The 12807-nt window shown below is 53.5% G+C and overlaps 1 protein-coding gene across 14 annotated transcripts in view; it reads right to left on the bottom strand.

Moving 5' to 3' along the window:
- Positions 1–12807, bottom strand: part of NCOR2 (nuclear receptor corepressor 2) — a 168190-nt gene that overhangs the window by 140469 nt on the left and 14914 nt on the right. Inside the window, exon 1 of one of the 14 annotated variants that reach the window (XM_021412551.1) lies at positions 146–169. The exons of the other annotated variants lie outside the window; for them this stretch is intronic. The gene's annotated coding sequence lies outside the window, so the exon portion shown is untranslated. Of the gene's footprint in view, positions 1–145; positions 170–12807 lie in introns of those variants that run through there. 14 annotated transcript variants of the gene reach the window in all.

Here is a 12807-nt window from a genome sequence, read left to right as displayed (position 1 = left end):
TTTCCCGGAGGAGCAGAACCAGTTCAGCCAGAGCAAAGATTCTTTAACAGAATTGTCCTCCTCCAAAGAGGTGAAAAAGATGGCTCTGACGATGATAATTCCCTCTCTCCCATGTACTCACATCCTTCTATTAAGGACGCATTACCTCAAAGGTCAGTAATTGCAAGCCGCAGACAGCTCTGGCCTTGTCAGCCCATCTTCGCGACGCACTGAGAGCCTGACCGCACGGCTGTGCCCAGGATAGCAGGAGAGCCTGCTGTTAATGTGCTGTTTGGCAAGGGGAGAATTTCCTTTGGCAGCTGCAATGGCTGTGTCTTCTCATGTGTCTTTAATTTCAGCAGCTTTCTTTCGCTTCAAAATAGTCCTTCCACCTCAGCTTAATGCTTGCACCGAGACAGGCTGACATGCACCCTCCCAGGGCTGCTGCTTGAAAGAAGCTTGGGAACATGAAAATCGAGTGATTATTTTCAAGTGAAGTGATGGGTTAAGTCATCCTGCCCAGCCACGTCCCCACGCCTGACCCCAGCCATCAGCACGGCTGCCATGCGCTCTCCCAGCTGCATGAGCAACCCAGGAATGTGTCTCAGGAAGAGGGGCTGTTAGGACAGGGACAGTCCATGAGACATCAGTGTGGCACAGAGACCCGGGGAAAGCACCAGCCTGGCTCTAAAGGAGCTGCCTGAATCCTGATAGCCCCAGGGCTGGTCTGGGAGAGCAGGAGCAAAGCAGAAACCCTTTGCAGGAAGAGACAAGCAACTTTAAGCAGCAGAGACTGAAACCACACAAACCCCCTCCATACAACTCAGTAAAGCAGAACAACACTGCTACGTTCACAAGGGAATGAGGAAGGAGCCAAACCAAACTGAAGCGTAAAATACATCCCCCTGGGGTGCCAATGTGTGTTTATCTGAGAAAGTGGGAACTTCTTCCAAGAGGGCAGTGTGGAGTACCTCAATGACAAACCTACAGCAATTATTAGAAAGGCATCATCCATACATAATTTTGAATTTAATTTAATTAGGCACCCTGCTAACTTCATTACTTATTTAACCGGACTGCTCATTCAATTTATGTTCCTACAATCTCAGCTCACCGCTCCAGGCCCACCTCGGTGGGAAGTGCAGTGGGGAAGCTGGAGCCACAGCCGCACGCTCACCTCCCCTGGGACAGAGCCATTTACCACTTCTCGGATCATAAGTTTTATGTCTTTGTTGTTCTACAGGGGGAAAAAAAAGACAAAACCAACCAAAAACCCAAACAGATTTATCACTCACCAGGTGCTCCAGCAGGACAGCGGTTACCCAGCCCAATCCAGCAGCCTCGGAGGAGGACTGAAGTCAGAAGCCTTGGTTCCTCCCTGACCAGAAAGGAAGCAGCACCATGGCTGAGAAGCGGAGAGGAGGCAGGCACACACCTCCAGCAGATCCCCAGAATAGCCTGCAGTAGGTCGTCAGATCCCTCAGGCTTCAGCAGCAAGGTCTGTCTCAGCAAATTCATGCGTATAAAAAGAGGCATGATGGACAGGGGAAAGTGTGAAATGCTATAGACGCTAACTTGAAATTAGGTAATCCTCTGCTGGGATTTTTTATTTTTTTTTTAATTCCATCTTCAGTTCAACATTTCTTCTTTGAACCAAACTGCCATAAGCACTGCGAGCACCCACCAGCACCAAGAACTAAGAGCTGGACAGCACAAAGCATCGGAATCGAGAGGAGCAGCCTTATGAGCAGACCATTATGAGCAGACCATTCCCCACCGGGGTGCACTGGGATCTCCTACGTCAGCAGAAGCACACAGAGCCACAGGCAGTGCCCTTTATTTTGAGGTTTCCTGGTAAACAGAAGGACTGCAGACACTGCCACAGGAGCTGACAACCGCACAACGCCAACACAGAGCCACCAGCAACGACCACTGCAGACTTCCAAAAAGAACCAGCCCCAGCAGGAGCGATGACCCCAGGAGCAACACGAACCACTTGTCTGTTCCTCACAAGTCACCAGGTGATTTGCACAGCAGTGCATCACAAGAGAGACCTGCCTCGGCCACCCGGCCAGGCAAGGGGCTGCGTGGCACTGCCAGAATTATTCCAGCCGCCAAGAGGTGAAGAGAGCACGGAGACTCCGTAGGAAGGAGGAGATCCTGGCAATTCCCATTTCCTTCAGCAAACAGCTCCCAGGGGCCTCTTCCAACCTCCTCCAGCAGGAAGAGGGGGACTGCTCGCACCTAATCACTCACATTTACGCATGTGAAGCCCCAGCCACCAAGTGGACACGGCAGAAGGGAATGAAGCTAACAGGTATACAGTTGCATGCTCCCCGGGGTGTGGATTTCAAATTACAGTTTAAAAGGGAGAGGAAACAAACCTACAAAAGCAAGCAACTTTATCTGGGATGTGTTTATCCACACATAGCATGTGGCTGTGCCATAATGTAAACACCTGCGTGGGTTACACATTTCTCCTCCACCAGCAGTGTCCAAAGCATGACCGCATCTGGAATCCTTTAAGTTTTAAACACTGTTTTTACCTCCCCTTGGTGCCAGAAAGCAGCGAGGGAGCAGCACGCACACACACACACACCAGGGAAGAGAGGACAAGAGGACAGCCAGCACAGCACCGAGGCGCACAGGGCTGGATGAGATGAGCACTCATGAGCCCTATGTGCAGAGCGTGGGACAGGCAGGGGTCTGCACGGAGATCACACTGGGTGACAAGTACTGCGGGTGGCTTACGATAAAAAGCAAACTCACGTTGCTCCCAAGGAAATCCAGTGTTTGCTACTTCTGGTTCTTTCTTTCCTACATAGAGCTTTAGAGCCGAGCAGCATCGTTTCCCGGCCAGCTATGCTGTTGTGCTCACACAGCTCACATCTGGATTTTCCTGTATCCAGGAGCTGCAGTGAATCCCACAGACAGCCCCCACAGCACGCAGCACCGAGGGGCAAGCAGTTCTCCTGACGCTGTGCCTGGCAAAGTGCTCTAGCAGCCAGAGCTTCCTAATGCGTCTGCTAGCTGCTGGGCAGACAGCATTACAACACAAAGGCACACAGCTCTCTAACGCTGATGTTTCCATCTGCTCGGGAGCTGCTTTATTTAAGAACAAAACAAGCCAAGCATGCCCTGCTGCAGCAATGACCCTGTGCACAGCCGCCTGGGTGCCTCCTGCCTTTGAGGCACCTCAGAGCATGTAAAAGTGCCCTGGGGACAAGCAGACAAACAAACCAGTACAGAGAGATGAGCATTATGAGGCCCATTAGCAGCTCAAGGCAGAGGGCCGTGCACAACCCTGTGCCTTTGCTCCCACCTGGGTGACCTCCCTGCAGCCTGCCCCTGGTCCCTGCCCCAACCACCAAGGCAGAGGTTGCCGTGACCCCACTGGCCCTTCGGCTCTGCATTTTTGGTGCCTGGGCTCAAAGAAACCTGACCCACAGCCCAGGCAGGGTAACAGACAGGCACACATGGGTGGCAGCAAGGGCCCGTGATCACACCACCACAGGGTTTGCATGGGCTTGGGAGCCAAGACACCAACTTAGAGTGATCAGTGCTCTTAAGCACAGGGTTTGCTGCCTGAGTTTTGCAGAGGACTTAGCCCACTTCTTGCACGCATACCTGATGGGGCTCAGGAGAGAAAGGACTGACTTTGGAAGCTTTTTGCATACCATCCATACCAACTTGCCCTACACTAAGCAACCAAAGTTCCAAGGCTGGGCCCTTAACCTAGGACATCAGGCCCTGGAGAGACCTCCACATGAAATGCAACATGATGGGCAAATACGCTCTTTGGGCAGCATTTCCTCCCACGTGTCCAAGTGCTGGGCACCAAAGAATTCCTGCTCTCCAAAACTTTTCCAACCTGGCTGCCCCAGAGGCCCAAGGGTCACCCCCAGCATCCCACCCAAACAGCAAGCACGGCCCTGGGGTGCAGCACGCAGCACCAGGACCAGCCAAGCCCCAGGCATCTCCGTGGCAAAGCCAACAGGTTTGCAGAGCAGATGTGTGCTTTACTTCCAGAGTTTAACTATCTAAGGAAATCTGTGGCTGCATTCCAGAGGCATTTACCTCCTGGACCAGCCTGCTCTGCCACAGACACACCAATCTCTTGGCAGAAACAAATAAATTACAGAACTACTAACCTAGCTCTTTGATAGAAACTCCCTGGAGAGCCTCGCTGCCATCAGAAACAAGAGCTCCGAGGTAAGTATTCCTCTTCTCCTGTGCCAGAACACCTGTTTATTTGGATGCCAAATACCAGTTGCTTCAAAAACCCCTAGATGTACAGATCATCCCTCTCCCCACTTCTGAAGATGTGGGATGCATGCTGTGGGAAGCAGGGCAGCAGCACGCCTTTGTAACAGCCCCGAGAGAACAGAGCAGGGCTGTTTCAGGCCCAGCTCCCCTACCTCACACCAACAGCTCCCAGAGCAGAGCCCGAGGAACAGCCCCTCATCACCACCATCCAAAGGCTCGAGGGAGGGAGCCCAGGGGAAGGCAGCGCATACCTCATCCTTGGGAAAGCAGCAGGAATGCGGCACAAAGGTGGCTGCTGCAGCCTGGGGCCGCCAGCTGAGAGTGGGATCAATACTCCACTATGCTGCCTAACCCGTTTATCAGGGGGAGGGGAGATAAGGGAGCACTCACGTTGCCAGAGGGCACACTTTCACCCCAATCTGAGTCAGCCAGACGCAAGTTCCTGCCCAGCAACACCATCCCCGCCAAATGATTTCAGCCTTACAGTTCACTTAACCACAGCAGCGCACAAAGAGCCACTAACCCAGCAGTCAATAATGGAATAAACTATAGGTCAGTGACCAGGGGAAAACACACCATTTAAAATTATTCCAATATTGACACGTGCAGGAAACGCAGGCCGGTATTCTTGTTTATTTATTTTAACGAGCCTATCAGCTCAGAGGCAGAGCTGAGCCAGCTGTTAAAATTACAAGGTTAGATTTTCGAAGCCTGCAGGTAAGCTGCACAACACCGGCGCACACTCCCACCCATCACAGCATTGCCAAGCAGCACCGCCAGGGCCCCGGCCAGGGGCACAGAGCTCTGCCAGGCTGCCTGGGGAGCATGGCCCAGCGCCAGCAGGGACAGCACTGCCTGCAAGCGCGCAGCCAGGCTCACACATAGCTCCATTTCCTCTCCAGGCTGCTTTTCCCCAGGAAAATGCTGCAACGACAATTTGCAGCTAGAGATTAAAGATCTCTACAGCTCTCTAGTAAGTGATGACATTCAGCAAAGCCCCTGTTCCCTCCTGGGTACAAGGAATGTTTTTTCCATCGTGAGCAGAGGGAGGGTGCTATGGCAGCAGACAGCCCCACACTGAGAGCATCCCCATGAGGTTCATGGGCTCCTTGCTCCATGAAACACCACCCGCTCCTCAAAGTAAAATACTACCGGGTGAGTTAGGCAGGGCTATTTGCACAAGGGGGAGACACCAATGGGGCCAACCTCCCCGCATCATGCAGCAAAGCAAACGCAACTGTGCCACGTGCACTAAATCACAGCACTGCAGAACCGCTGGAAGGGGCCTCTAGAGATCACAGAATCAAAGAATCACAGAATGGCTTAGGTTAGAAGGGACCAGGTCATCCAGTTCCAACCCCCGGCCGTGGGCTGCTTGCCCTCCCTCCAGATCAGGGCCCAGGGCCCCATCCAACCTGGCTGTGAGCACCTACAGGGATGGGCACCAACAGCGGCCTCAGAAACACAGCCACAACTTCATTGGGCAATGTGTGCCAGGGCCTCACTGCTCCCTGAGACCCCCCCAGTCCAACACTCCTGTCGAAGCTCATTCTCAAGATGCACAGGAAAGCATCCAGGGAGGTTCCAAATATCTGCAGAGGAGACCCCACAAATGAGGTTTCAACAGAAGCACTGAGTGTGCTCGGCTGCTTGTGCCCTCCACACAATTACAGCTACAACCCAACACACTCAGACAGCAGGACCTCAATGCCAACCCATGCTACCTGCAGCTCCAGCAGCATCCGCGACCACAGCAGAGATGAAGGACTTCTCCAGCAGAGCACCAAGTAAATAAATCACGCTGCTCCCAAAATTCATTTTTCTCTACAGTATCTGTTTGCCAGAGGGAAATGCCTTCAAGGCGGAATTTACTGTTCAGCAAGAAGAGCAGATTAGGAGGCCCAGCGGCCACTTGCTCTGTTCCTCCTCCAGCAGCAGTAAAATGGAGCGGCTGGGAAGGGCCAGGAGCAGCGGGCACGTGGGGCTGGGAGCTCAGCCCAGCTGCTGCCTGGCACCCTGCGGCACAGCGAGGCAGCCGGCCGCCGTTCCCAGCAGCAGGAGGCACCTGCCCACCGAGCGCTGGAGCACTGCCACGCGGCGCAGCGGGGCCGGGGATGGGGCAGGAAGGGGGGCTTTGCTTGGCACTCAGTCCATCCCGAATCCTCACCTACCTGCTGGTCAGTCCCAATGTGAACAGCCAGCGATTTGCTTACCAGCACAGGCAAAACCTCGAGCACTTATTTTCCCCTCCTTCTCCCCAGTAACAAAGCCCTAACCCAGACTCAATAAAGCACTGCGGAGCCTGGCTCACTTTCACTACAAGCAAATCAATAGCTTTCTTATATCTCTCTGCTTGGGAGGGAGAAGGGGCCATTTCTTCTCTCCCAGCCAAGACATCTGCACAAGGCATCTAATGTGCTGAGAGCCAGGACCCCTAATGGGTAGAGCTGACAGAAGATGAAAGAGCGCTTTGGCACAGCACAGCCACCTCCTCCTGCCCTCATCTCTGCTGGCACAGCCACAGCATTTCATGTGGGAAAGTTTTCAGCACCGGCCTGGCCTCTCTCGTTGGGAACACCACAGTGCAAATCCTCACCAAGGGGTCGAGGAGCTGGGCTGGCTACGGACACAGCACGGCCCAGCTTACAGCAGCTAGCAGAGCCAGCCAACAGCAGAACGGAGCCATCCCAAGCATCCCCACACAGCCCTATGGGAGGGAGATCACAGCATCGTACAACGCCTGGGTGGGAAGGAACAAAAAGCCCACCCAGCCCCACCCCCTGCCATGGGCTGGCTGCCCCCCCCAGCTCAGGCTGCCCAGGGCACCCACAGCAGCTTCAGAAGCCCAGCCACCAGCACCCCCAGCACCAGTAAGAGCCACGGCTTGAAAATAAAGCTTCACACAAGCCTGCATTACAACATCAACAGAGCTGTGTCAATTAGATTAGGCTCTGCCTCGTTATCCATCATGTTTACAGTACATGTGAATGCTTTCTAAAGAGCAGATGCTTTTCAAGTTTAATAATTCAACCATTTAGAACTGAGCAATGAAAACCCTGCACACAAAGAAATAAACACATGCAAAACAGAAGTCTTTCTGTTGGTTTTCAGCTCTTCTTTAAACAAACTACCAAGAACGCCAAAAATATTTGGTCCTGGAGAGCGACGGGCACAGAGGACGTCTAAAAGGCTGGAAGCATGTACAGAAGGAACAACAAAAACAAGGCGACCCTCAAACGTATTCTTGTGGGACAACTTCTGAAAGCCGCATGAATAAGTCATGCAGGCTTCCCTTGGAACAACAGCAGCAAAGGCATCAATGGGCTGTGTCACCAGGGCTTGATCTCCGCTGCAGATCAAATGCCATACAAGCAGGAAACAGCTGACACAGCTCAGCCCAATTACACGCGGTGCCCTTTCCACCGAGGGGCTCCTCTGCTGCAAGAAGCCTCCTGCCCGCAGCCGGGCTCTCCCCGGGGCAGCCGGCACTTCTGTGCCCTGAAGGAGAGCTGGTGTTTGTGCCTGCAGCACGAGTGGAAAGCCACCCAGCACCCGCGCTCCTGGCTCTGACCCCGCCTGCCTACACACACGGCAACGCGTCACTCACATCTCCAAACCTCAATTTCTCCAGCTATGAAAAAGACAGCAAACAAAACTTCGCCGCTGCAAGGGCCGAATGGAAAACACCCGTAAGAAAGATTTCCTGCATGTAACACACACTGTGCTCGTTATCACGGGGCTCAGGCCACGAACTGCTCAGAGCAGGAGCCCTCTGCAGCGCTGTGCTGTTAGTGCTCGGCGCAGCGTTATCGTCACCTCTGTCATTTACACCATGACTCGTACATTTACTCACACATAGCCACATCGGTGCGGTGTTCAGAGCACTGCATTATCACTACACAGAAACTATCGCGGGGGGGGGAATTCATCACGTACGCAAGGCAATCTAAGGGCAGTCAGCCATGTACTGCACCACTGAAACGTTAAACCGAGCCTCAGACAGAACTTCCCTCATGTGCAGGATTACAGATTACGCCCATGAAGGGCTCAGGTGTCCCTGGTTGTCTTCATTCCATTTGAAAGGGAGCAGACTTCCCTGAAGACCCGACAGAAATGCACCTTACAGGATGAATGCAAACCAAAGCATGTATCAGCAGTAGGCTCGAAGGGAGCAGAGATCCCTCCTGTTGCCTAAGTATTCTAAGACTCTTTTAATTACATTACTGAAGATCATTCGCTAATGAAATATTCGGGTCCGTCCTTACACAAGCCTCCTGCTGCTGCCTTGCAGGCCCATGGGCTCTGAGCCCACACCGGTGTGCCAAAGGCACGGCCAGAAGTGGAGACCCCCAGCAGACCCCTGAGCATCAGCGCAGGCAGAAGCCATCACCAACCACTTGGGCTCAGGCACACTGCACCGGCTGGGGGCTGGAACCGGCATCCTCCAAAACGCTGCCAGGTTCTGGAGCGTCAGCATTAAATCCTGAGAGCAGCCAAGAAAGAAATGGATCCCAGGGCAGACAAATGTGTCTCAGCGTTTTTCCCTGCCTCGCCCTCTCCGTTAGCCACTGCATGTTTCCTTCTGTTTTTCAAACTCACTCCTCTGCACAAACCATCTGCTGCAGGAGATGTGTGCTCAGCCCACAGGTTTTCTGCATTTTTTGTCAAGCTCCAGGGCCTGAGAGCCAGGCGTTTCCAAAATGCCCCCAGCCCCAGCAGAGCAAGGCTCCTGGAGGAGATGTCGCACCGCCAGCACCTCCGCAGCACCTGAGGATGGGCACAGCCACGGGGAATGCTCCACGGCACCACGGGTGTGAGCCCAGAGGGACCCCGGGCTCTGCACTCAGGCACGGAGCCCAGGCACTGCCGTGGAAGGCACGCTTTGCATGCAGCCAACAGCTGTGGAGCCACAGCCCAGCTCTCAGAGCTTCCTCATCAGCCAAGGAGACTCTGCCCCTGGTCATGCTTTGTAGAGAGGCCAGCTCTGAAACCTGGCCCGTTTAAAGTCAGCTTCCATATAATCATCTTTATTCTGCATGAGAGGTTTCCACCACGCCCAGCAGCAGGCTCCCTGGGTCTCTGTGCTCAGCCTATTAAACGGGGCCATTCGCCCTTTTCTCAAGGCTGCAGCCACAGACTGCACCATGCCTTGGAGAGCTTGCATGGTACCGAAGCACCACCAGCTCCTGCTCGCAGCAGCACCCCGTGCAGTCAGCCCTTGGCAGGCTCTGAATGCAGCTACAACACAACGAGGAATGCTCCGGTTCAACAGAAGCCCAAGGGACACAAACAGGATCTCCAGTGGAGCAGGATTTGGTGGATGGAGCTTATTAGCGCATTACAAATAGAACAGAAATTCAGGAAGCAGTTATCTCCAGAAAAGAAAGATTCATTTCCGTGTGATGCTTGCAAATCACACCGCTAACTTCAGATCGGAAGAGCTGGTGCTCAGTAGAATGAAATTAAGCATGTTGGATCACACAGGACACCTGAGTGGATAATAACAGAAAATTAATGGAAGCATATGTGCCTGAGGCAGAGGACTGGAAGACCAGCAAAGAGCCGTGCACAGCTAAACCTCATCATGATAAATGACGCCCGCTGAACATACTGCAAAGGCAGAAATACTGTGATTAGATGTACACCGGAGGTTCAATGTCTTAAACATTAATTTGTATTCTCCAAGAGCATTTCTCCCAGCCAACATAAGCAGATGTACAGTCTCCTTCCAGAGACAAAAGGACAGGGAGGGGGGGGGAAGGAAAAAAAAAACAACAAAAAAACCAGTCATGCACTTTTGGAAATCATTTGCTTCACACAAGGAATTTATCCCTGGATCACCTCCAAATCAAGCCTTCCAGAACAGCAAATGAAATGGGACTGCAGAGATGAAGTAACCAGCCCCTAGCTGCTGTGCCAGCCATCAGGAGCCGGGCACTACCGTGGGCTGGTGACATTCAAGGCCTTTCCCCAGAGACAGAAAACTGTAGGCAGCTCCTCCCTGCCCCGCACCAGCACAGGGCTCCCCATGGGCAGCACCAGGCACTAACAGGGTGCTGGCTGCAGCCAACCCTCCATGGGGGTCGAGGGAAATCGGTGGCCTTGTAGCACATACCTGTTCCCAGCACCCTGCGTGCCACCTTCCCTCCTCCACCAGAGCACAAAATACTTTGCTCGCACATTTCCAGCAAGCTGTTGTTTTCACCAACGCAAAGTCCCTCCTTGCAGAACTAAATGCTGGAGTCTCCCTACGACTTGCCTTCACAAGAATGTTAATTAGGTCTTTACTATCCCCAGGCTTTCTGAAAGCAAACAGGCATCTGCCATGTGCACTCCCACTATGTTTTCCCACTCCAAATCAACAAAACAAGTGTGTCACTCGGTCAGCGACACGCAAAGGACACAGCCAGCTCTGAGAGGTGCCGTGCCGGGAGAGGGGCAGAGGCAGCCACCGTGCTCCACGCACTGCCCCACGTCCGCAGGCGGAGGGCATGCTCCTCGTGCTCCGCTGCTGATCTGTACTGCACCGGGAAAGCAGAGATGAAACATAACGGAACATGCTGAAATCAGAACACTGCACAAGTGGCTTTGGGAAAAGCATTTCAGGGCTGGAGAGATGCTTTAAATGCAGGATAAACCCTAGGCCATGCAGCAAGGCACATGGGCTGCATGCAGCTGCTGAGCCAGCTCTTTCTGGAGGCTAGACAAGTTCCCTGCAGAAGCGGTCCTTTATGTTTCCTAATGCCAGCTGCGTGAATAGGACTTCTATGGACAACACACAAAGATATCCTCAAGATTTCAGAGTTACTCAGCAAGCCCACATGCTAGTTCTCTTCACTAGATAGTTCAGACACCACAGTGAGAGCCAGCACTCTCCTCCAGGAAGCCCGTCCCATCTGGGACATTCTGCTGCCTGCAGGAAACCCTCACTTGGGAAGCCTGGTTAAGTCCAACAATGTTGCTGCTTCTGTTCTCAGACCCGACTCCACTCCTCTCCTCCCCAGCCACCACACAGGGCTCCTTTGTCCACAGTGTGCCTTTGGACGTGGGCACAAAAGAAGCAGAGATAAGCGTGTAATCAGTAGGCCTCACCCTCACTGCTCTCCTGCCGCCGCTGCCATTTTTCAAAGGGTGCTTCTCCTTCCTCTGCTCCTCCTGCATCGCCCCGCTGGCAGCTGAGCCGACAGCTGCGGCCACGCTAAGCCGGATCTGGCAGGCTGCTGCACAGAGCTGCACGCCGTGCTCCGGGACAGCAACTTGACCAAGCTTGGACATCTCCCCGTGCTCCCTGTGCTGTGAGAGCAAGGCTCACCACAGCTGGGAAGCTGCCTCCAAGTCAGCATCCACCCCATCCCCAGTGGGTGTGATGGAAAAGCACATCCATGAGGTCCCACCCCTGTCCTCCATGGGCAGCAGTGCAGCCCTTACAGGACAGGCTGCAGCCACAGGAACACGTGCATTCCAGGCGCTGAGATGCTCCCACAAGGACAGGGGGCCAGTGTCCCCCCCAGGACAGTCAGAAGGCACAATACCTGAATCACACCCGAGACACAGCCCAAAGGGAACAAGAAGGGCCGACCCCCGTGAGGATAGCGTGATCTCACTGAAACTGCAGAAACTCCTCCAGGGCCTGACACGAAGAGCGCAGCGAAGGAGATAAAAGCCGCATTTCCCCAATGCGCCAGCATGGCTGAGAGACATCAGGAACAAGCTGTACTATGTTTTCAGGAAATCCTCTCTTTTCCATATTCATGGTGTTCCAAAAAACTCCTACATGACATCCCCTCTAGATCAGCACAAGCTATTGCAAAGCTTGGGAAACACAGAAAGAACCTTGCAGACGCTCACAGCATGCCGGATGAGCCTGCTGGTTTATCCACCTGACTCGTCTCCTCCGCTCATCTTCAGCAGCTCCCAATGGCACCAAGACCTCCTGGACTTCCTCCCAAGCGCAGCACCCACTGCGTGACACCACAATCCCGCTCTTGGGACAGAAACTCAAGGGTTAGGACAGAGAAATACACAAGAGAGCAAAGGCAGCAGGCACCATCAGCCCTAACCCCTTGGGGCATCCCCCAAGGTGGCAGCTGAAATGGGTGCACCGGGATACAGAAAGGCCATATAACATTGGGCCCAGAGTGCACCTGTCCTGCAGACAAAGCCTGCTGCTGTGCCTCTCGGTGCACAAAGACAGGTCTCAATCTGCCTGTAATGGAGCTTTTCAGGCTGACTGAGCTGTAATGTTCACAAGCTGTTCCCCTCGAGGGAATAGCGTATCCTCCTCACCGCATTACCCCAATCAGAAAGATCAGTGAACAGCTCAAAGGCAGCAGTGGAAGAAGCACCGCTGATGCAATTCCATTTAGAATCTATCAGAATATTTTATTCCTCCCTTTGAAAGTGACAGATGAGGTATTTCCACATCTCTTTCAAGTCTGGCAGAACAATTCACACCAGTGGATGGAACATCCCTCGCACCCCTTTTCTCTTACCGGGTACTGGAGGGGAAGGCCTCTTTGAAAACCCCCAGAATCACCCAAGGCTCAGCCACCTCTGAACTCC

The sequence above is a fragment of the Numida meleagris genome, chromosome 14 (assembly GCF_002078875.1).
Source record: "Numida meleagris isolate 19003 breed g44 Domestic line chromosome 14, NumMel1.0, whole genome shotgun sequence".
NCBI classification, from domain to species: Eukaryota; Metazoa; Chordata; class Aves; order Galliformes; family Numididae; genus Numida; species Numida meleagris.
Note: the sequence above shows the minus strand (reverse complement) of the source record. Positions and strands in the feature narration are given on the sequence as shown.